The 23,988-nt window shown below is 40.1% G+C and overlaps 1 long non-coding RNA gene across 1 annotated transcript; it reads left to right on the top strand.

The window, feature by feature from the left end:
• Positions 1 to 5,863: 5,863 nt before the first annotated feature.
• On the top strand, positions 5,864 to 21,823 carry LOC118891893. Its single transcript, XR_005019199.1, has 3 exons — positions 5,864 to 5,947; positions 9,776 to 9,897; positions 21,550 to 21,823. It is a non-coding gene; the product is annotated as an uncharacterized LOC118891893 (long non-coding RNA).
• Positions 21,824 to 23,988: the final 2,165 nt, after the last annotated feature.

The raw sequence follows: 23,988 nt of genomic DNA, 5'->3' as shown, positions 1-23,988 counted from the left end.
TTTGCAAATATTTTCTCCCATTCTGAGGTTGTCTTTTCATCTTGTTTATAGTTTACTTTGCTGTGCAAAAGCTTTTAAGTTTCATTAGGTCCCATTTGTTTATTTTTGTTTTTATTTCCATTTCTCCAGGAGGTGGGTCAAAAAGTATCTTGCTGTGATTTATGTCACAGAGTGTTCTGCCTATGTTTTCCTCTAAGAGTTCTATAGTGTCTGGCCTTACGTTTAGGTCTTTAATCCATTTTGAGTTTATTTTTGGGTATGGTGTTAGAGAGTGTTCTAATTTCATTCTTTTATATGTAGCTGTCCAGTTTTCCCAGCACCACTTACTGAAGAGACTGTCTTTTCTCCATTGTATATCCTTGCCTCCTTTGTCATAGATTAGTGCGTGGGCTTATCTCTGGGCTTTCTATCTTGTTCCATTGATCTATGTTTCTGTTTTTGTGCCAGTACCATATTGTCTTGATTCCTGTAGCTTTGTAGTATAGTCTGAAGTCAAGCAGTCTGATTCCTCCAGCTCCGTTTTTTTCCCTCAAAACTGCTTTGGATATTTGGGGTCTTTTGTGTCTCCATACAAATTGTAAGATTTTTTGTTCTAGTTCCGTAAAAAATGCCATTGGTAATTTGATAGGGATTGCATTGAATCTGTAGATTGCTTTGGGTAGTGTAGTCATTTTGATATTATTGATTCTTCCAATCCAAGAACATGCTTTATCTCTCCATCTGTTTGTGTCATTGTTGGTTCTTTCATCAGGGTCTTATAGTTTTCTGAGTACAAGGCTTTTACCTCCTTAGGTAGGTTTATTCCTAGGTATTTTATTCTTTTTGTTGCAACGGTGAATGCGATTGTTTCCTTAGTTTCCTTAATTTCTTTTTCTGATCTTCCATTGTTAGTGTATAGGAATGCAAGAGATTTCTGTACATTAATTTTGTATCCTGCAACCTTACTACATTCATTGATTAGCTCTAGTAGTTTTCTGGTGGCATCTTTAGGATTCTCTATGTATAGTATCATGTCATCTGCAAACAGTGACAGTTTTACATCTTCTTTTCCAATTTGTATTCCTTTTATTTCTTTTTCTTTTCTGATTGCCGTGGCTAGGACTTCCAAAACTATGTTGAATAATAGTGGTGAGAGTGGACACCCTTGTCTTGTTCCTTACCTTAGAGGAAATGCTTTCAGTTTTTCACCATTGAGAATGATATTTGCTGTGGGTTTGTCATATATGTGACCTTTTTTATGTTGAGGTAGGTTCCCTCTATGCCCACTTTCTGGAGAGTTTTTGTCATAAATCGTTGTTGAATTTTGTCAAAAGCTTTTTCTGCATCTACTGAGATGATCATATGGTTTTTATTCTTCAGTTTGTTAATATGGTGTATCACATTGATTGATTTGCATATATTGAAGAATCCTTGCATCCCTGGGATAAATCCCACTTGATCCTGGTGTATGATCCTTTTAATGTGTTGTTCGATTCTGTTTGCTAGTATTTTGTTGAGGACTTTTGCATCTATATTCATCAGTGATATTGGTCTGTAATTTTCTTTTTTTGTAGTATCTCTGTCTGGTTTTGGTATCAGGGTGATGGTGGCCTCATAGAATGAGTTTGGGAGTGTTCCATGCTCTACAATTTTTTGGAGGAGTTTGAGAAGGATAGGTGTTAGCTCTTGTCTAAGTGTTTGATAGAATTCACCTGTGAAACCATCTGGTCCTGGACTTTTGTTTGTTGGAAGATTTTTAATCACAGTTTCAGTTTCATTACTTGTGATTGGTCTGTTCATATTTTCTATTTCTTCCCGGTTCAGTTTTGGAAGGTTATACCTTTCTAAGAATTTGTCCATTTCTTCCAGGTTGGCATAGAGCTGCTTGTAGTAGTCTCTCGTGATGCTTTTTATTTCTGTGGTGTCCATTGTAACTTCTCCTTTTTCATTTCTAATTTTATTGATTTGAGTCCTCTCCTGCTTTTTCTTGATGAGTCTGGCTAAAGGTTTATCAATTTTGTTTATCTTCTCAAAGAACCAGGTTTAAGTTTTATTGATCTTTGCTATTGTTTTCTTTGTTTCTATTTCATTTATTTCTGCTCTGATCTTTATGATTTCTTTCCTTCTACTACCTTTGGGTTTTGTTTGTTCTTCTTTCTTTGTCTAGTTCCTTTAGGTGTAAGATCAGTTTGTTTATTTGAGATTTTTCTTGTTTCTTGAGGTAGGATTGTGCTGCTCTAAACTTCCGTCTTAGAACTGCTTTTGCTGCGTCCCATAGGTTTTCGATCGTCGTGTTTTCGTTGTCATTTGTCTCTAGATATTTTTTGATTTCCTCTTTGATTTCTTCAGTGATCTCTTGGTTATTTAGTAATGTATTGTTTAGACTCCATGTCTTTGTGTTTTTTACTTTTTTTTCCCCTGTAATTGATTTCTAATCTCATAGCATTGTGTTTGGAAAAGATGCTTGGCATGATTTCAATTTTCTTAAATTTACCAAGGCTTGATTTGTGACCCAAGATGTGATCTCTCTTGGAGAATGTTCTTTGTGCACTTGAGAAGAAAGTGTGATCTGCTTTTTTTGGATGGAATGTCCTATAAATATCAGTTAAATCTTTCTGGTCTGTTGTGTCATTTAAAGCTTGTGTTTCCTTATTAATTTTCTGTCTAGATGATCTGTCCATTGGTGTAAGTAAGGTGTTAAAGTCCCCCACTATTATTGTGTTACTGTAGATTTCCTCTTTTAGAGCTGTTAGCAGTTGCCTTATGTATTGAAGTGCTCCTATGTTGGGTGCATATATATTTATAATTGTTATATCTTCTTCTTGGATTGATCCCTTGATCATTATTTAGTGTCCTTCCTTGTCTCTTGTGACATTCTTTATTTTAAAGTCTATTTTATCTGATATGAGTATAGCTACTCCAGCTTTCTTTTGATTTCCATTTGCATGGAATATCTTTTTCCATCCCCTCACTTTCAGTCTGTATATGTCCCTAGGTCAGAAGTGGGTCTCTTATAGACAGCATATTTATGGGTCTTGTTTTTGTATCCTTTCAGCAAGCCTGTGTGTTTTGGTTGGAGCATTTAATCCATTCACGTTTAAGATAATTATCGATATGTATGATCCTGTTACCATTTTCTTAATTGTTATGGGTTTGTCTTTGTAGGTCCTTTTCTTCTCTTGTGTTTCCCACTTAGAGAAGTTCCTTTAGCATTTGTTGTAGAGCCGGTTTGGTGGTGCTAAATTGTCTTAGCTTTGGCTTGTCTGTAAAGCTTTTGATTTCTCCATCAAATCTGAATGAGATCCTTGCCGGGTAGAGTAATCTTGGTTGTAGGTTCTTCCTTTTCATCACTTTAAATATATCGTGCCACTCCCTTCTGGCTTGTAGAGTTTCTGATGAGAAATCAGCTGTTAACCTTATGGGAGTTGCCTTATATGTTATTTGTCATTTTCCCTTGTTGCTTTCAATAATTTATCTTTGTCTTTAATTTTTGATAGTTTCATTAATATGTGTCTCGGTGTGTTTCTCCTTGGGTTTATCCTGTATGGGACTCTCTGCGCTTCCTGGACTTGGGTGGCTATTTCCTTTCCCATGTTAGGGAAGTTTTCAACTATAATCTCTTCAAATATTTTCTCGGGTCCTTTCTCTCTCTCTTCTCCTTCTGGGACCCCTGTAATGTGAATGTTGTTGCATTTAATGTTGTCCCAGAGGTCTCTTAGGCTGTCTTCATTTCTTTTCATTCTTTTTTCTTTATTCTGTTCTGCAGCAGTGAATTCCACCATTCTGTCTTCCAGGTCACTTATCCATTCTTCTGCATTAGTTATTCTGCTATTGGTTCCTTCTAGTGTATTTTTCATTTCAGTTATTGTATTGTTCATCTCTGTTTGTTTGTTCTTTAATTCTTCCAGGTGTTTGTTCTTTAATTCTTCTAGGTCTTTGTTAAACATTTCTTGCATCTTCTCCATCTTTACCTCCATTCTTTTTCTTAGGTCCTGGATCATCTTCACTATCATTATTCCGAATTCTTTTTCTGGAAGGTTGCCCATCTCCACTTCATTTAGTTGTTTTTCTGGGGTTTTATCTTGTTCCTTCATCTGGTACATAGTCCTCTGCCTTTTCATTTTGTCTGTCTTTCTGTGAATGTGGTTTTCGTTCCACAGGCTGCAGAATTGTAGTTCTTCTCGCTTCTGCTGTCTGCCCTCTGGTCTTGTTTGTTTTCTATGTCTGTGAGTCTGTTTCTGTTTTGTAAATAAGTTCATTTGTATCATTTTTTTAGATTCCACATATAAATGATATCATGTGATATCTGTCTTTCTCTGTCTGAGTTACTTCACTTAGTATGATCATCTCTAGGTCCATCCATATTGCTGCAAATGACATTATTTTATTCTTTTTTATGGCTGAGTAATATTTCATTTCATTCATATATATATATATATATATATATATATGTGTGTATATACACCACATCTTCTTTATTCATTCATCTGTCGATGGACGGTTAGGTTGCTTCCATGTCTTAGCTGTTACAAATAGTGCTGCTGTGAACATTGGAGTGCATGTATCTTTTCAAATTAGAGTTTTCATCTTTTCCACATATATGCCCAAGAGTGGGATTGCTGGGTCATATGGCAATTCTGTTTTTAGTTTTTTAAGGAACCTCCATACTGTTCTCCATAGCAGCTGCACTAATTCACATTCCCACCAACAGTGTAGGAGGGTTCCCTTTTCTCCACACCCTCTCCAGCATTTATTATTTGTAGATGTTTGATGATGGCCATTTTGACTAGTGGGAGGTGATACCTCATTGTAGTTTTGATTTGCATTTCTCTGATAATTAGTGACATTGAGCATCTTTTCATGAGCCTGTTGGCCATCTGTATGTCTTCTTTGCAGAAACATCTATTTAGGTCCTCCTCCCATTTTTTGACTGTGTTGTTTGTTGTTTTGATATTGAGCCGTATGAGCTGTTTGTATATTTTGGAAATTAATCCCTGTCAGTTGCATCGTTTGCAAATATTTTCTCGCATTCTGCACGTAATTTTTATACTTTTGTGAATGTAGGTTTTATTTCACCATAAAAAAAATAATTTAAGAATAGTGCCTTCTGCATTCTGATTTCTTATCACGTCACCTGGGAGCTTGTTAGAAATGAAGAATCTGGACCCCACCTCAGACTTACTAGACCTACTGATCCCCAGTGGATTGTCTGCACGTTAAAGATTGAGAAGCACTGTCTAAGCTTAAAAGACTATAAATCACTAGTCCCAAGGTATTGGGAAAGTCACCTTATCCCTGAGTCTTAGTTTCTCATCAGCAAAATGGGCATAATAATACAGATGTGGCCTCCCTTCCAGGCTGCTGTGAGGAGGATGTGAAATGATGATGTGAAAGTACTTTGAAGAAACAGTAAAGCACCATCTAAAAATTAGGTATTTTTATCACCTTGGGGTAGAGCCCTGAAACAATCGATTACAGAGAAGGAAACAATGATCATTTCCTCAGTTTCATACTTTCTGGAATCTTTTCAACTCTAATTTCCTGGCAGCCTCACGCTTCTTGGTTCTGCTTCTTCAAACTTGCTTTCCTCCCTGCCCTAGGACCAAGATGCAGGGTCCTCCAGGCCCTTTGCAACCTCTGTAGGACAGTTGGCCTGTTTCAAAAGGCACTTGGGTTCCCAACGTAACTTTCTCACAAATCAAATTGTGCTGTATAACAACAGTGTTCTGGCCTCACCTGGGCGGAAGTTGAGCTCCAGAGGAATCTGTGAACAGTGGATAGGCAGGCCTCCAAAACACTTTCCATTGCTCATGGCTCTTGTTTTTTAGGGAAAAAAAGCAGAAATCCTGTGCTCTACACGTTGGAAAAACTCAAAAAGTGATGATAAATATGTGCATTATTGCACAAGATTTAAGTCTTCTAAACTTTGAAAAATACACAGCAATTCACAAAAGGTCCAAATGGACAGGTAAGGAAAGTACTTATGTGTGTGGCTGGCCCAGCTTTCTTGCCTTGGGCTCCTTCTGCTGAGTTTCAAGAATCAACATGATGTTATTTTTAAGGATGAATTTCATAAACACTAGATGTTCAGTTGTTAAGGTTAATCATTTATTCATTTAAGTATGTCTTTAAAGGCCGGCCCACACCAGGTTCTGTTCTTGGTTGTCCTTGTGATCTACTAGCACAACATGGAGAGATATAGATGTGTGTGTGTGTGTGTATATGTGTATAGGTTTTTCAATGACCACATTAAAAGGAAGAAAGAGAAGATATAAAAGGGGTACAGTGAAATTTTTAAGAACTCCCCCCAGAGCACATGTTCTAGAGTCAGACCTTCCTGGCCAATCCTAGTACTACCAGTTTTTAGTTGTAAGACTGGGCAAGTTACTTAACTGCACTGGATATAAATGTTTTCATCTGTACAATGGGGACAAAAACATGACCTGCTTTTTAGGTTTACTGTAAAAATTAAATGACTTAAACCATGTGCCTAGTATGTGATAAGGACTCCATAAATGTTAATTACATAATGATCAAAGAGAGGAACTAGACATCAACTTAGGGGAAAAAACTTCAAACTTATTAATGTCATTATCATGCTTATTGATGTTCTTCTGATGACATTTGTGCAGAAAAGAGTTAACATAGCAGGCTCTTTTATTTTCAGACAAATTATGCTCAGAGACTGAGAATGTGTTTGCCAATAATTTATTTAACATAGGTTCACTGTGGGAATTATAATAATTTCACAAGCCAATAGCATACAGGATAAGTCTCTTAATAAGCCAGTAAAAAAATAACATAGTCCAAACCAATGATGGATTAATTACAGTATTGTTCCAGGTAAGGGGGAGTTGAAAGGAATAAAGTCCAAATTTAGCTGAGGTGTGCCTTTGCACGAGCTGGTTCAGAATAGTCAGCTTAGCCAACCAAGAGCTGACTTCCAGCTGCTAGAGAAGCGGAAGTCCCTTGTTGCTAGGGATGAAAGCATTGGTGTTGGCGGGCAAGATGCTCCCCTTCACGAGGCTGCTGCACAGTTTTCACCACTGCTGGCAAAGAGTCACCTTGCCGAGGCAGGGGCTAGTGCCCCAGGGTCTTCAGAGAGCTATTTAGATCAGCAAAGGGTAGCCTTGCCCAGACCGAATGGTCTTGGTAAGTCCTCACCAACTCTTGGTGTTTAAGCCTGAAATGTCCCCTAGCCAGAGTGGCTCCTCACGCGTTCTTATCCATAGGCCCCCAGCAGTGCCTGCCAACAGCTGAGCTACTGAGCGCTTAGAGACGACAATAGATGTTTATGACATCAGGACACAGCTTCCTCAATGTAAACAACTTCACTCTTGGATCAAAACAACTTCAGTCTTAGATCAAAAAAAAAAAGTGGGTTTGAAATCATGTGAAACCAATACACAGGCCTAAACTGCTATACAAGGAGAGGTCTGCTTGCAAGGTTGGCCCTTGGCTAGTGTCTGGGAACATAGATTTTAAGAAGGTTCCCACCCTTAACTGATAAGACCGGTTCGCTGTGTCCAAACTGTTTATACACACAACGTGGTTTATGCTCAACCCCCGCTTTCCTTCTGAGAGTCTGGAATTTGGGCTTGTGCCAGGCAGAGGCTGCCTGCGTGCACAATCAAAAACCTTGGGCACTGAGTCTCCAAGGAGATCTGGTTGGCGTCTCTCTCACATGCAGAATTCTTTGCTTAATCAAAGAACCAAGTGTGTCCTTTGGGACTCCACTGGGAGAGGACCCATAGATGCTTGTGCCTGGCTTTCCCCAGACTTCGCCTACCTGCTCTTCCCTTTGCTGACTGTGCTTTGTGTCCTTTCACTGTAATAAATCAGAGCTGTGAGGAGGACGGGCTGCTGAGTCCTGTGAGTCCCTCTCATGAATCATCAAACTTGGGAGTGGTCTTAGAGACCTCCAGATACAGTGCTAAACTAGTTGCCTCTGAAGGGAAAATATTTTTTTTGGAAAATACTGGTACCAGAGCATTATCTAACTTAACGTCAATAAATGAACATATCATTTTCATAAAAAGACTCAGAAACGTAGGACTTGAAAACATGTTCTTGAAAGAGTAAAGGATAAAAATGCTGCCAAGCAGCATTCTGTCCTCAATAACCCCTCTGTAAAATTGTAAAGATGATATTAGGAATCTTTCAGCGCTGTAAAAGTTAACTGCAATGTGTAGAGGAAGGCAGGACATGGCAGTGCTGTAATTGATAATTTTTAAATCATCACACTTTAAAAGTCCTCCTGCTGCCTTCACACAATTTACCCCCAATGGACTTGATTTCATTGTCAGTATAAATTAATTTTGATATTCACTCACAAGTCCTGTGTTTTAAGAGATAAATGTAAATGTATCGTGTTATAGATATTTCTAGACTAACTGCTTCAGCATCAGTTTTGAAATGTATTCATTCAACAAGAATTGATTGAATACCTTCTATGTGCCAGACAGACATGTAAAATTCTTTAGTTTAACTTCAGTCCTGCTGTTTTCATTATGATACCACGGAATGCAGCTTACTGGCCCTGGTTAGGCAAGTCTCTCAAAACCCCTTGCTTTATTTTCTCTTGAAGATGATCATCAAACCATGTATTTGGGTATGTTGTTGTGCTGGGCTTTGTATCAAATGAGTTAGTCAGGAGTATTGTTTTCCATCCTTTTGATGACAGCAGCTTTCCCATTAAAAAAGCAAATCCTTCATTTAAAAAAAAAAAATTTAATAGCATGGTGCTCTTTCCAGCTGGTTAAATTTAGAACACTGAAAAAAAAGTTTCATAAAAGACTCTTCTCCAAGACTGGGCTGGAGTATTTTCAATTTGAGGGTGAGCTGGATCAGTTTGTATTTAACTCACATATCTACAATCGTTTGTCCGTTCACACGAGGGGGCCAAGCCCTCCTGGTCCTCCCAGTTTGCATAACGGTGGGTGAACACTGCTGTTGCATTATTGCCACTGATGACGGCACCTCCCTCTGAGTGGTGACAGATTTCAGGGAAAGGCCTGTGCCAAAGCTGTTAGTATTTTCCACTTCAAGCCTCAAATTGAAACATTCCCGATCCCCTCTGGAGGCCCACCCTTTCTGTTCTTTGAAGTAATTTGGAAGCCTACAGTCTGTAACTGGCAAAAATGATGGAGACAGACAGTCAATACATCCAGTTGCGAAAGGAAGCAATACATTAAGTCAAATCAATGTTTGTCTACTGAGCACGGGAGCTGTGGAAACGCTGAGTCAGGAGTAAGAAAGTAAAATGTTGCATTCATGGAGCATATAATCAGGTTGACTGTCTAAGACAAGGCTTTTTGGTGTCAGAGAACAGAAGGCACCCTTGGGCTGGCTTATGCAAAACCAAGCCTTTATTGTAAGTGAGAGAAAGAAAGCTGCTGGGTCTCACTAAGAGCCTGAAACCGAGGACTGAGTGCCAACAGGAACCAGTGTGGCTCTCCTTGTAGGTCTCAAGTCTCTCGCTGCCTCTTTTTCTCTGAGTTTCTATTTCGCGGTAACTCCATGCTGACCAGCTGTGTGAGCTTGAAACCAGCTGAGACTGCTTGTTGTACCTGCGAGATCACTCCTCCCCTTCCATGGGAAGAGCGTTTTAGCTGGACACAAAGCTACCAGCCAAAGGCTATGCGTCCACGCCTCCCTTGCCGCTAATTGCAGCTGCTGACCAGGCTCTGGCCAAGTGCGATACAGACAGGAGTGACGTACGTGTACAACTTCCAGGTTATGCTCTTACATAGAAAGGCGTGAGCTCCTCTCCTTATTTTCCCTTGTCACTGCCTAGGTGTGGCTGAAGATGGCAGAGCTGAAGCTATGTCTTCGACCTGGAGATGGAAACTGCCAGGAGAAAGTGGCAGAGACACGAGGTAGAAGGAGCCTGGGTGTCCAACTCCGTGGAGTCATCAGGTTAGCCTTGGACAGCCTAGGTTCAGACACTTTTAGGAAAGAGAAACATGCTTCTATCTTGTTTAAGCTGGTGTTATTTTGGTCTTTATGAAAGAAGCTGGAGCCTGGAACCTAACGAATAAACCTGCTTTCTCCGCTTTTCTACGTATAAAATGGAAAATGACCACCTCATATCTTCTAAATTTATAAGACCTAAGTTGAAATGACCAACCAGGGATCAAACACCCAAGCAAGAGAATTGATTGTCGCATCTTGGTTTTCTAGTCAGCTAAACTGAGAGGGGAGAGTTGAAGGATACAAGCCTAGCTGCTGGGCTCACCCCATGGGTGGGACGGATTTCAGGGGTCCTCAGAGACGCCCATCTACTTTATTGACCCAGGCTTCTGTACTGAGACTAACCATTCCTAGAGGCATATATGTATTGTTTTAGAAATAAATAATGTGTAATATGTAAACGTAAAGCATACGCATTAAGTGGATTAGTGAGTGAGAAGGAAAGCTCAGAAATTGGAAAGGGAACCAACATCTCTCTCCCAATTAATGAGGTCTCCTGTGGACCCATCCTCCCACATGGATCTTCTAAAGCTGCTGGTTCTGCCAAGGAGGAGGAAGATCCCAAGTAGAGAAGAAAGACTCTTCAGTGAAGGGTATTCTAGGAGCTGTGTTCTCCTGCTAGACCCTCAAACCAGACAGAGTAACTGTGAGGTGTGTTTGGTAGGCAGGTGAGAGTTTGGGATGAAAGGAAAGGATGCCAGAGTGGAGAGCAGCACTTTGGGTATATGGGTGTGTCGCCCCCGGGGAATGAGATACCAGTAAGGAAGAATGAGGCAGGGGGTTCTTTGTATTCGTCATCTTCTCTCGTCCCCTATTCTCCCTCACAGCCAGCAGCCAGCACGCAGCAGCAGGGCGTAATAGTTAAGGGAACGGACTCTGGAGCCCCCCTGAGTAAGCTGGCAGGTCACCCTCTCTGGGCCACAGTTTCTTCACTTTCATCTGTAGAAGGAATACAGTAGCACCCACCTCACAGCATTATATGAGGACTAAGGGAGGTAATAATATGGGGAAAGTGCTCAGAACAGTGCCTGGCACAAAGTAAGTGCTATGGATGTTAGCTGTCATTATTAAGCCTGTAACGATCATTATTATTCTTTCATTAAGCAAATGCTTATTAAGCCCCTGCTTAGCGCTGAGAGCAAGAGACCCAGCTGAGTTAAGTAACTCGCCCAAAGTTTCACAACTAAGAATTATTGATGCTGGCTTTGGACCAAGTGGGTCTGACTCCAGAAAAATGGGCTCTGAGGGGAATTCTTATCAGTTTCGCCCCACATGTTGCCTTTCTTCTTTCTTTTTCTCTCTCTCTCTTCTTAAAAAAATATTTATTTACTTATTTATTTGGCTGCACCGGGTCTTTAGTTGTGGTATGCGGGATCTTCGTTGCAGTGTGCAGGATCTTTAGTTGCTACATGCGGGATCTAGTTCCCTGACCAGGGATCGAACCCAGGCCCCCCTGCATTGGGAGTGTGGAGTCTTAACCACTGGACCACCAGGGAAGTCCCTTTTTTTTCTTTCTTTTAATATGGTCATCAAAGATGTAGAAGAATTAATCTCTAAATTAAAGGAGCACACAGTCTAGTGAAAAGAGAGGCTAGACAATTATGATATGCAATAATTTCTATGACAGACGTTAAAAACTAAAAGTCATAGGAGCCCAGAGGAGGTACTTAACCGAATTAGGAGGAGCCAGGGAGGCTTCCTGAAGAAAATGACTAGTGAGCTTAGTGAGAGAGAGAGAGAGAGCAGGTAAAGCAGAAGCTGACATGGAAAAAGGCTTTCTGGACACAGCTGTTTTACTAAATAACTAAAAGCAAGTCATTGCCTAGAACAAAGAATGTGAAGGTGAAATGTATGAGGCTCAGAGAGTGTCCCCCTCCCACCCCAGTAGTTATCAGTGAGACATTCCACGTGAGGAGGGCTTTGTAAACTCAAAGACGTGTGCATTCATCCTGGAAGCATAGGTGAGTCCCACAAGAGTAGGACAAGACTGGGTGTGCTGCTATCTTGAGGCATGTGTGTTTTTGGTTAAATCAAAGATATAAAAACAAACATCTTGACTTTTCATGAATCAGTTCAAATAGTAAAACCCAAGCAGGGAAAGCCATGACTTGGAAGGTATGTACTGTGTCTTGCTCACTGCTGTCTCTCTAGAGTCTAAAACAGAACCTGGCACACAGTAACCACCCAACAGATATTTGTTGAGTGAATAAATGAACTGGATGAAAAGATGTGTGCATTTTAAGAGCACCGTTTGCCAACCTTCACTTATCCTTTGTGGATTGATGCTGATTAGAACAGTATTTTTGGCTTACATCTGAAGGAGCTGATAAGTTATATATTAATCACTCTTCTGGATGGTTATATAAATAACTCAGTAGTCTTCAGGAGGTAACACTGCATTTTTAAATTGAGGTGTATGCATTATAATTGACTATACTGCAATTTTAACTCATAAATAAGAAGTGGACACCTGCTTTGCACTCAGAACTCAACTAGGGATAAAACATGACCCCATCCCATGGATGTAAGATGTAATAGAAAGATGGGGATAACATGTGAAGAAGATCAGAATGTGCCCTCCCCACAATATGTTGCTTTGGCATGAGGATTATTTTGAAGTGAAGGCAATTAAGAAACAACAGACACAGGAGGAACCTGCTGCCTTCCACTTTTCTGACTAAAATCAGGGCATAAATTTCCCTTTGTGAAGGTGTCACCGCCCCTTCCCTCTCCTATACTAGGAAGAGACCCTTAATCACAAGAGACTCTTATCACTGGAGTTTGCATAGCAAACCTTACTAAAATCACCCTTATCTGCATTCATTTCCCCTATATATTTACCTTCCCCCAGTTTTATGCCACTAGAAGCCAGAACCTCTTTACTTTTGTCATGTTACTCTTCCATATTCATGGCCCTATGTTCAAATGATATATAAGCTCTCAAGCCTAACCACTTCTTTGGGTTTTCACTTCTTTTCTGTGAAGCTCCCATGTGTGTGCATAGTAAATCTTTTCTCCTGTTAATGTCTTTTGCCAGTTTAATTTGCAGTCATCAGTGACCAAACCTAAGAGGGTAGCGGAAAAGTTTTTTCCTCCCCTACACTTGCATTAAAGAAGGGTGATCGAAAGAATGCTCACCATCACTAATCATTAGAGAAATGCAAATCAAAACTACAGTGAGGTATCACCTCACACCAGTCAGAATGGCCATCATCAAAAAATCTACAAACAATAAATGCTGGAGAGGGTGTGGAGAAAAGGGAAGACTCTTGCACTGTTGGTGGGAATGTAAATTGATACAGCCACTATGGAGAACAGTATGGAGGTTCCTTAAAAAACAAAAAATAGAACTACCATACGACCCAGCAATCCCACTACTGGGCATATAGCCAGAGAAAACCATAATTCAAAGAGTCATGTACCACAATGTTCATTGCAGCTCTATTTACAATAGCCAGGACATGGAAGCAACCAAGTGTCCATCGACAGATGAATGGATAAAGAAGATGTGGCACATATATACAATGGAATATTACTCGGCCATAAAAAGAAACGAAATGGAGTTATTTGTAGTGAGGTGGATGGACCTAGAGTCTGTCATACAGAGTGAAGTAAGTCAGAAAGAGAAAAATAACATATGCCAACACATATATATGGAATAAAAAAAAAAAAAAAGGTTCTGAAGAACCTAGGGGCAGGACAGGAATAAAGATGCAGACGTAGAGAATGGACTTGAGGACACGGGGAGGGGGAAGGGTAGGCTGGGACGAAGTGAGAGAGTGGCATGGACATATATACACTACCAAATGTAAAATAGCTAGCTAGTGGGAAGCAGCCGCATAGCACAGGGAGATCAGCTGGGTGCTTTGTGACCGCCTAGAGGGATGGGATAGGGAGGGTGGGAGGGAGAAGCAAGAGGGAGGAGATATGGGGATATATGTATATGTATAGCTGATTCACTTTGTTATAAAGCAGAAACTAACACACCATTGTAAAGCAATTATACTCCAATAAAGATGTTAAAAAAGAAAAGGGTGATCATTATCAACGCTAATTGTGTGATAATGACTAATGGTGGTTTAACTCATATGCAAAGATAAGAGTATGTGAATAAATGTAGTGTAAGATAAATAACTGAGGGGTAGTTTTTAATGAAGTAAGTCCAATTTCACCTTGGGAACATATGCTTAAAAATAATAGTATATGATCATTTAAATCTCATGAAACCATAGGAGGAAAAATATCCTTTTTTTCTTGTATAACTTCTGGCAGGACAGTAGTAAAACCAAATAATTCAAAGGCAAATTGCAACAGCTGAAATTGATTTTTGTTTTTGGATTTGGAATACAAGAATGCATTGTTTTATTGCACTTCATTTATTGTGCTTTGAAGATCCTGCATTTTATATAAATTGATGGTTGGTGGCAACCCTGCATCGAGTAAGTCTATGGCACCATGTTTCCAACAGCATTTGCTCACTTCATGTATCTGTGTCCCATTTGGGTAATTCTCCCAATATTTCAAACTATTTCGTTATTATTATATTTATGATGGTGATTCTTGATGTTACTATTGTAACTGTATAACATAAGACACCCATGTAAGGTGGTGAACTTAACTGATAAATGTTGTATGTGTTCTGACAGTTCCACTGACCAGCCACTCTCCATCACTCTCCCTTTCCTTGGGCCTCCCTATTCCCTGAAACACAGCAATATTGAAATTAGGCCAATTAATAACCCTGCAATGGCCTCTAAGTGTTCAAGTGAAAGGAAGAGGCTCACATCTTTCTTAAAGATGTGAGACTTTAAATCAAAAGCTGGAAATAATTAAGCTTAGTGAGGAAGGCATGTTGAAAACAGAGAACGGCTGAAAACTAGGCCTCTTGTGCCAGTTAGGCAAGTTGTGAAGGCAAAGGAAAAGTTCTTGAAGAAAATTAAAAGTGCTACTCCAGTGAACACACAAATGATAAGAAAGCGAAACAGGCTTACTGCTGATACATAGAAAGTTTTAGGGGTCTGGATAGAAGATCAGACCACCCATGACGTTCCCTTAAGCCAGAGACTAATCCAGAGCAGACCTTAACTCTCTTCAGTTCTGTGAAGGCTGAGAGAGGCGAGAAGCTGCAGAAGAAAAGCTTAAAGCTAGCAGAGGTTTAAGGAAAGAAGCCATATCCAATAACTTAAAAGTACAAGATGAACCAGCAAGTGCTGACGTCGAAGCTGCGGCAAGTTATCCAGAAGATCTAGCTAAGATCATTAATGAAGGTGCTACACTAAACAACAGATTTTCAATGCCTGGCTTCAGAGCTTCAAAGGCAGGCTGACTCTGTTAGGGGCTAATGCAGCTGGTGACTTTAAGTTGAAACCAGTGCTCATTTACCAATCCAAAAATCCTAGGGCCCTTAAGAATTAGGCTAAATCGACTCTGCCTGTGCTCTATAAATGGAACAACAACGCCTGGATGACAGCACATCTGTTTACAACATGGTTTACTGAATATTTTAAGCCCACTGTTGAGAGCTACTGCCCAGAAAAAAAGATTACTTTCGAAATGTTACTGCTCATTGACAATGCACCTGGTCACCAAGAGCTCTGATGGAGATGTAAAATGAGATTAACGTTGTTTTCAAGCCTGCTAACACAGCATTCATTCTGCAGCCCACAGATCAAGGAGTAATTTCAACTTTCAAGTCTTATTATTTAAGAAATACATTTCATAAGTCCATAGCTGCCATCGATAGGGATTCCTCTGCTGGATCTGGGCAAAGTAAATTGAACACCTTCTGGAGAGGATTCACCATTCTAGATGCCATCAAGACCATTGTGATTCACGGGAAGAGGTGAAAATATCAACACTCACAGGAATTTGGGAGAAGCTGATTCCAACCCTCATGGATGCCTTTGAGAGGTTCAAGACTTCAGTGGAGGAAGTAACTGCAGTTGTGGTGGGAATAGCAAGAGAACTAGAATTAGAAGTAGGGCCTGAAGATGTGACTGAATTGATGTAATCTCAAGATAAAACTTGAATGGATAAGGAGTTGCTTCTTATGGATGAGCAAAGACATTAATTTTTTGAGATGGAATCTACTCCTGGTGAAGATGCTGTGAAGATTGTGGAAATGACAGCAAAAGATTTAGAACATCGTGTAAACTGAGTGGAGAAAGCAGCAGCAGGGTTTGAGAGGACTGACTCCAACTTTAAAAGTTCTACTGTGGGTAAAATGCTGTTAAACAGCACTGCCTGCTACAGAGAAACCGTTCATGAAAGGAAGAGTCCATCTGTGTGGCGAACTGCATTGCTTTATGTTAAGGAACTGTCACAGCCACTTCAATGTTCAGCAGTCACCACCCTGATCAGTCAGCTGCCATCAACATCGAGACAGCATCCTCCACCAGCAAAAAGATTACGGTTCGCTGAAGCCTCAGATGATGGTCAGCATTTTTCAGCAATAAACAATTTTTTTTTTTTTTTTAACAAATGAATTTTTTTTTTTAATAAATTTATTTATTTATTTATGGCTGTGTTGGGTCTTCGTTTCTGTGCGAGGGCTTTCTCCAGTTGCAGCGAGCGGGGGCCACTCTTCATCGCGGTGCGAGGGCCTCTCACTATCGCGGCCTCTCGTTGTGGGGCACAGGCTCCAGACGTGCAGGCTCAGTAGTTGTGGCTCACGGGCCCAGTTGCTCCGCGGCATGTGGGATCTTCCCAGACCAGGGCTCGAACCCGTGTCCCCTGCATTGGCAGGCAGATTCTCAACCACTGCGCCACCAGGGAAGCCCTAAACAATTTTTAAATTAAGGTGTATACAATGTGTTTTTAGACATAATGCTGTCGCACACTTCATAGACTACAGTGCAGTGTAAACGTGACTTTTATATGCACTGGGAAAGAAGTGAAGTATATAAAGAAGAATTGTGTGACTTGCTTTATTGCAACATTTGCTTTACTGTGGTGGTCTGGAACTGAACCCACACTATCTTCGAGGTATGCCTGTAATGCCTGTAAATCATACCTATACCTGCTTCAGGCTGAAAGTAAAGAGTGCTTCCATCACTTTACAAAGCAGTTTCTTTGAAAACTTTTTGAAACAAAGACTGGGTGAGGTCAAAATATTTTTAAAATCTGTGATCATGATCCAAGCATTTTAAAATGCAAAACTGGAGAAAGAAATGGAAACTAGTAGAGTAGCCGATTCTAAACACACAAAAAAGAGTGGAAAAATGTTTTCCTGTTATGTTGACTACATTCTCCCCTAAGTAGTAAGGATTTTACTTGAACAAGCATTATAATGTAATAGGTGGTTATTTATCTAGAATGGCTGGGAAATGGGCCCACCTACTTAAAAATTTCATTTTTTGGATGAGGTATCAGATAACTCACTCAAGAATTTCTATTTTTAAGTCACCTCAATAGTTCACTTCTCTGGGCTTATTTTAATCTTTCTTTAATTCAGAAAACAAGCACAAAAGAATTTTTCAGGACCTCAGATCACCACTGTTACTCTTTTAAGGCCAAATTCCTCACAGCCTTCAATACCTTGCTTGATTTGGCCTCTGCCTACCTCTCCCACGTCATCCTTCTCCCTCTTGTCCAGACCTCCAGCCACTTCTCTGTGTTTCTTGAATCCTCCAGCCCATCTTGCCATTCAGATCTCCACTTAAATATCACCTGCTCCCTGGCCACCCTCTCTGAAGCTGCACACAGACTCTCTAGCACAATATCGATTTGCTGTCTTCATGACTGCAAGAAATCATCGTCCCTATTGTATTTGCTTGATTAAGGTCTGTGTCCCACCCCCAGGAGATTGAAAGCTCCTAAAGAAGGATTTTTTTTTTTTGAGCAGGTTTTGGGGTGATTTTTATTTTATAAATTTCTAAAAATTTTACTTAAAATTTTTTTTTTCTATTCTTTTTCAAATTCTTTTTCCATTGGGACTTCCCCGTCTGCCCAGTGGTTAAGACATCACGCTTCCAATGCAGGGGGCACGGGTTTGATTCCTGATTGGGGAACTAAGATCCCGCAGGCCGCACGGCACGGCCTAAATACATAAATACATAAATAAAAAGAAGGATCTTAACTGTCTCATTTACCATTGTATTTCCTGGGCCTAGAAGAGCCCCCAGTACAGGATGGGCACTCAACAAATAGCTAATGAAAGGAGTGAAGGAAGGGTTGATCAAATGGCATGCCTTCAAAAATGCATTCTATAAAATACATTCTGTTATCAGCTTATTTTTCATTCATTTATTAGATATTTATTGAATAGCTACTGTGTATAAAGTGTGGGAGATACAATGTTGAACAGATTGGTTCCTGCCCTCCTGGAGTTTATAATGTAATGAGAAGTAAAAGAAAAACCAGTTAGTTTAGTTTACTATATTAATGTTTTTAATACTATTGAACAAAATGCCTCTTTTCCAAATGTCTTCATTGCCAAAGGTAAACATGTTTATTTCAAGAAACAGGTGCTAAGCAACTTTCTGTGGAAATTCTCTCCGTTGTTAGAATAGCTGTGTGCTGAAATTTAGACCATTGAGAAGATGATTCCTGCTTCCTCAAAGAGTGAAAAGGAATTGCATTTCAATAGGGAGCTCTGGTCTTTGCATTTCTGAGTGAACAAGTTTACGGAGGAATTAAACTGCATTAGTATTTTGATACCATCTTAAATTATCTAAGCTTTCCGATAAGCAACAAAGATTGGAATGTGAGTCATTTTGCACTTCACAACTGTTGCTTAGCTGCGATTCTTGATGTTAACCCTACTTGTTGCAAACAGAAGCTTTTAACTACATCCTTATCAAAATCAAGAACACAATTATTGTAAAGAAGCTCAAAAGAAGCAACTGTATTTGATGAAGGTGAAAGGCAATGAGACTTTGAAACTTTATGATCCTCTTTCCCTTTGAGAATCAACGAAAGCAGTAGGATCCTCTCCCAGAAAAATGTCCCTGAGCACATGCACAAAAATCACTTGCATAACAGTCTTGCGAAGGTTATGAATCCCTGATTGGGACCTCACCGCTTTTCCTAAACTCTTTCCCCAGACTGCCAAGTTCTGGCAGCTGTTGAAAGATTGGTTTGATTTTGAACACCAAACCTCAACAGCAATTTCTTTGATCCTGAATGCCAATAGATAAAATGACTGGGATTTAGCAGTGGCTTCAAGCAGGAGTAAGGCAAGAATAAAGGCCAAAGGAGAGAGAAGGGCAGAGGAGACACGGGGAGAAAATGAATGAGGAGTGAATGAATATGGGAGTGAAGAGAGGAAGGAGAGAGAGAAAGGGAGACCGAGGCAGGAGGTGGGGGATAGGGAGAGGGGGGCAGCCCTCCCCTCCGGACCTCCAGAGGAAGCACTTACTCCCTCAGCTCCTGGCTGGCCCCTGTGGTCCATGGCCAGTCAATCTGTCCAGCTCTCCCGGGCCCCTTCCATTGTAAGCCTAGGGATTCTTTGCTCTGCTTCTCTCAGCCCACCTGCCTTCTTTTTTTTAAAATTAACTAATTAATTTATTTTTGGCTACGTTGGGTCTGCATTTCTTCCCGGACCAGGGCTCGAACCAGTGTCCCCTGCATTGGCAGGCGGATTCTTAACCACTGCACCACCAGAGAAGTCCCCCACCTGCCTTCTTATTAAGGAGTGCTACACTTCTTTGCTTCTTCCCACGAGAGATGGGTTTTCTACTCCTGCTGCCTCCGTTTCTTTACGAACCCTTCCCTGTCTTACCCAGTTATTTGATTTCTACCGTGGTCTTGGGGCTTCTCATCAAGAAGGACCATAGTGAAAAATAAAATGTTTTTTCTTGTCTTCACTTATTTTATATATTGTTACTCACCTTTGCCCTTAAAACTCTCTTCTACCTTGTTTTCTGGGTTCATTTTAGTGACTTTTTTGCACTTCTTCGTTGTTTCACTTGCTCCATCTCTTTTTTCCCCTCCAAATCTGAGCAATCCCAGAGTTTAGCTCTCACTTTTCTGTTTTCTTTACACTCCCTCCCTGAGGAAACTATGGATTATAATGATGTAGTGTAGTGTGGTAAGAAAAACATGGGGTTCAGAAGCAGAAGAAAACCCTAAATTCTGGTTCTAATATCACTGCTGTGCAACCTTGAACAAGTCACTAACCTCTCTGAGCCTCTGCTTCTTCCATCTGAAAAAAACTGAGGACAATAATATATCTCTAAAATTCTTGTCGTGAGGATTCAATGGGATAAGATTTGTAAGAAAATGCTTGTTGTAGTCTTTCACTGAGTAAGCATCTTGACCATCGAGTATATGCCAGCCTCAATATAAGATGCTGCAATCAACAATACACAGTTTTCTGCCCTAAATCTACTCACAGTCTAGGAAGATGGTTGGCATGTAAACAAGTAAATTAAATACACTGTGTCAGGAGCAACAATAGGAATATTTACAAAATATTTAGAAAGGACACACAGGAAAGGGAATAAATCTACAGGAGGTTTGTGATACAAGGAACGCTTCTGGGGAAAGGTGATATTTGAGTTGGATTTTGAAGGATAGATGTTAAACAATAGAAGCAGAAAAAAATCAGGTTATGTAGAGGCACCTAACCGTGAAACAGCATGGACTATTCAGGCTGGAAAAGTATGGAGAGGCCAGATAATACTGTGGTGATGATAATGGTGATAACACCCAATTATTGAGTGACTGCTCTGTGCCAGGCACTGCCATATAGTTAAGCACTTGCACACATGATTTCTTGAAATCCTCATTACAACAACCCTATGAGCGGAAGAGCTTGGGGCTTGGCCCTGTGGCCAAATGAAGAGCCACTAGACTTTTAAGTAGGGTGGATACTATGATCATAGTGTATTTAGAAAAGTGATTAAGGCATCAGGGATTTTTTAATCATGGTGAAGTACACATAACATACATTTTATTCATTTTTAAGTATACTGTTCAGTAGCATTAAGTATATTCACATTGTTGTGCTACCATCACACCATTCATCCACAGAACTCTTCATCTTGTAAAACTGAAACTCTGTACCCATTAAACAAGAACTCATTTCTCCCTCCCCCCAGCCCGTGGCAACCACCATCCTACTTTCTGTCTCTGTGAATTTGACTACTCTAGGTACCTGATATAAGTGGAATCATACGGTATTTTTCCTTTAGTGACTGACTTATTTCATTTAGCATAATGTCCTCAAGGTTTGTCCATGTTGTAGCATGTGTCAGAATTTCTTTTTATTTTTTTTAAGCTGAATGATATTCTATTGTATGTATATATCACATTTTGCTTTTCCATTCATCCATTGATAGACACTTGGGTTGCTTTCACCTCTTAACTATTGTGAATAATGCTGCTGTGAACTTGGGTGTACAAATATCTCTTCAAGGTCCTGCTTTCAAGTCTTCTGTGTATATACACAGAAGTGGAATTGCTGGATCATATAGTAATATTCTATTATTATCATTTTTTTAATTTTTATTTTTTTGGCCGTGCTGCACGGCTTGCGGGATCTTAGTTCCCCCACCAGGGATTGAACCCGGGCCCTTGGCAGTGAGAGCATGGAGTCCTAACCACTGGACCGCCAGGGAATTCCTAGTAATATTCTTTTTTTTTTTTTTTTTTGAGGAAATCCATGCTGAAAGGCATCAGGTTTGAAGATAAATCTGGGAGAGGAAGCCTGTGGGCAGGATGCCATTCCCTGACTAGAGATGGTAAGAACCTCAACTTCAGGCTATTGGGAATGAAGAGAAGGGAATGTAAGTAAGCAATTGACAACATCTTGGTGCCTAACTGGCGGTAAGAGAAGGGGATTCTGGATGACTCCCTTACAGGGTATCTCCAGAATTTTTGTCTGAAGTGTATATACGTTTAGGGACCCCCTTTGGGAAAAAGAATTTTTAAAATGAATTAAAAAATTAAGTGCAAGGTTCTGAAAGGGGTCCATGGAAGTGAGGGGGCCCTTCTAATGTACACCTGAGGAAGAAGAGCACGTGCAGATGACATGGGCATCGTTTTATTTGGCCTGCCAACATCCTTTTCCTCTGGGGTTATGCGTCTCCCCTTTCTCAGCTCCTGTGGTGATGGAGGAGCTGCCTAATCACCTTCCATACCATCTCAGGCCCACACCTGCCAGTCAGGGCTTTTCTCCCTGTGGCTAAGAGATTGCTGTGGAGAGGGGTAGGTGACCCAAAGCACGTCAGTGAGACTCAGTTCTGGGACTTTTGTTGGAACTGTTGGGAAATGGTTCATTTTTCTATTATGCTTTTTTTTTTTCTTTTCTTTGTGGCTACTGAGAGGTTAGGATGTAAGCCTGAACCTTCTGGTGGTAAATCTGACACCAAAAGGGAAGAGTCAGTGGAAGAGAAGAGGTATATGGAGATACACTGGCTTGTGATACACTTTGATTGAGCCCCTGGGTCCAGTCATGCCTAAAGTTAGAACGACTTCAGCCATTTCTGTCAGATGAACCAATTCAGCCCATTTTTTGTCTATGTCACTTTGAGTTAGTTTTCTGTCTGCTCTAACCAAAATATGCAGCTTCTGTATCTGTTCACCAAAAAGAACAATGGTGGGCCCTGCTTGGATCACGTGCCTCCTTGGACCCAGTAACCGTGCCTCAGGGGGATAGGGCAAACCCTTTGACAAGTTGGCCACGTGAAAACCTCTGGTGGGGAAGGAGGTGGCTCTGAGATTGAGAGACTGACAGTATCCCATGAAGTGAGTGGTGGGTACTCCCCAGGTGAAGCCAGAAATTTTTAAAAAGGAGTAGATGCACCTTACAAGGGTGATTTTAGATTCTTGAGGGATCTAGGAAGTTGGTTCTTCAGAAATCATACTAAAGCAAGCCCAGTTTCAAATCCTAATTTTGCTCTCTATTAACCATCTGCTTTTGGCCAGGTTGTGTATCTTTTCTTACTGAGTCAGTTTCTGAGTGTAAAATGGGTATAGATAATATTTACCATTTTAGGATTGTTGTGAGGGATGCCTATAAATGAAGTGACCATTTTATTTATCATCTAAACAGGGACACTTTTGAGAGCAAAAAGGAACACTGTCAAGGAGCCTTATCAGGACTGCCTGAGACAAAAAATATTAGCAGTACCCCCTTTCACTCTCAAAAGTATCCCTATTTGGGTGATAAATTGTATGATCTCGCTGCCCATGATGCACCTCTAATATTGTTTAGCACATAGTAGCTGCTTAAAAGTCGCTTAGCCTCCTCTGAGCCTTCTAATAGAACTGTTTCCTTCTTATTATACTTCTTTGTAATTCTCTGGCATTGTGTATTTACAGGGGATATTCTCCAAAACATTTTTTACTATTGTCCTGGTGGGAAGGTACATGACAATATGATCTACAGATTTGTATCTGTGAAAGCACTTTCTTAAAGCTCCCCACCAACTGCTTTTAATTAATGGGTATTTGGAAAGGTAGCAGTGACCTCTTTAAGAGCATTTATTTCAATTCAAAGTGTTCTGCATATTAAAGACGGCTCCAGTTAAAATACTTGAGATTGCTGGGACATATCCTGGTAGCTATTTTGTAATGTGAAATTTTACTTAAACTCTAACATTTGCTGACACATTTGATTGTTAGACTTTGGTCAGGATTTTCTAAATCTGTCCTGGCAATGATAAGTTAAAGATGTACACTATAATAGGAAAACACAAAAAATGGAGAAAAGATTGAACAAATACTCCATGAAAAAATAAGCACATGAAAAGATGCCTAACATCATTACTTATTTGAAAAATTAAAATTTAAACCACAATGAGATACCACCTCACATCTATTAGAGTGGCTAAACTTAAAAACATTGACCATAATAAGTGTTGGTGAGGATGTAGAGAAGCTAGAACTCTCATACACTGCTGGTGGGAATGTAAAATAGTACAATTATTTTGGGAAAAGTTGGCAATTTCTTAAAAAGTTAAACGTAAAACTTTCATATGATCCAGCCATTCCACTCATAGGTATTTATCCAAGAAAAATGAAAGCATATATCCATAAAAAGACCTGTACATGAATGTTCATACAGCTTTATTTGCAATAGCTAAAAATGGG

This window comes from Balaenoptera musculus, chromosome 1 (genome assembly GCF_009873245.2).
Source record: "Balaenoptera musculus isolate JJ_BM4_2016_0621 chromosome 1, mBalMus1.pri.v3, whole genome shotgun sequence".
NCBI classification, from domain to species: domain Eukaryota; kingdom Metazoa; phylum Chordata; class Mammalia; order Artiodactyla; family Balaenopteridae; genus Balaenoptera; species Balaenoptera musculus.
This window is presented reverse-complemented; position numbering and strand designations above follow the sequence as displayed.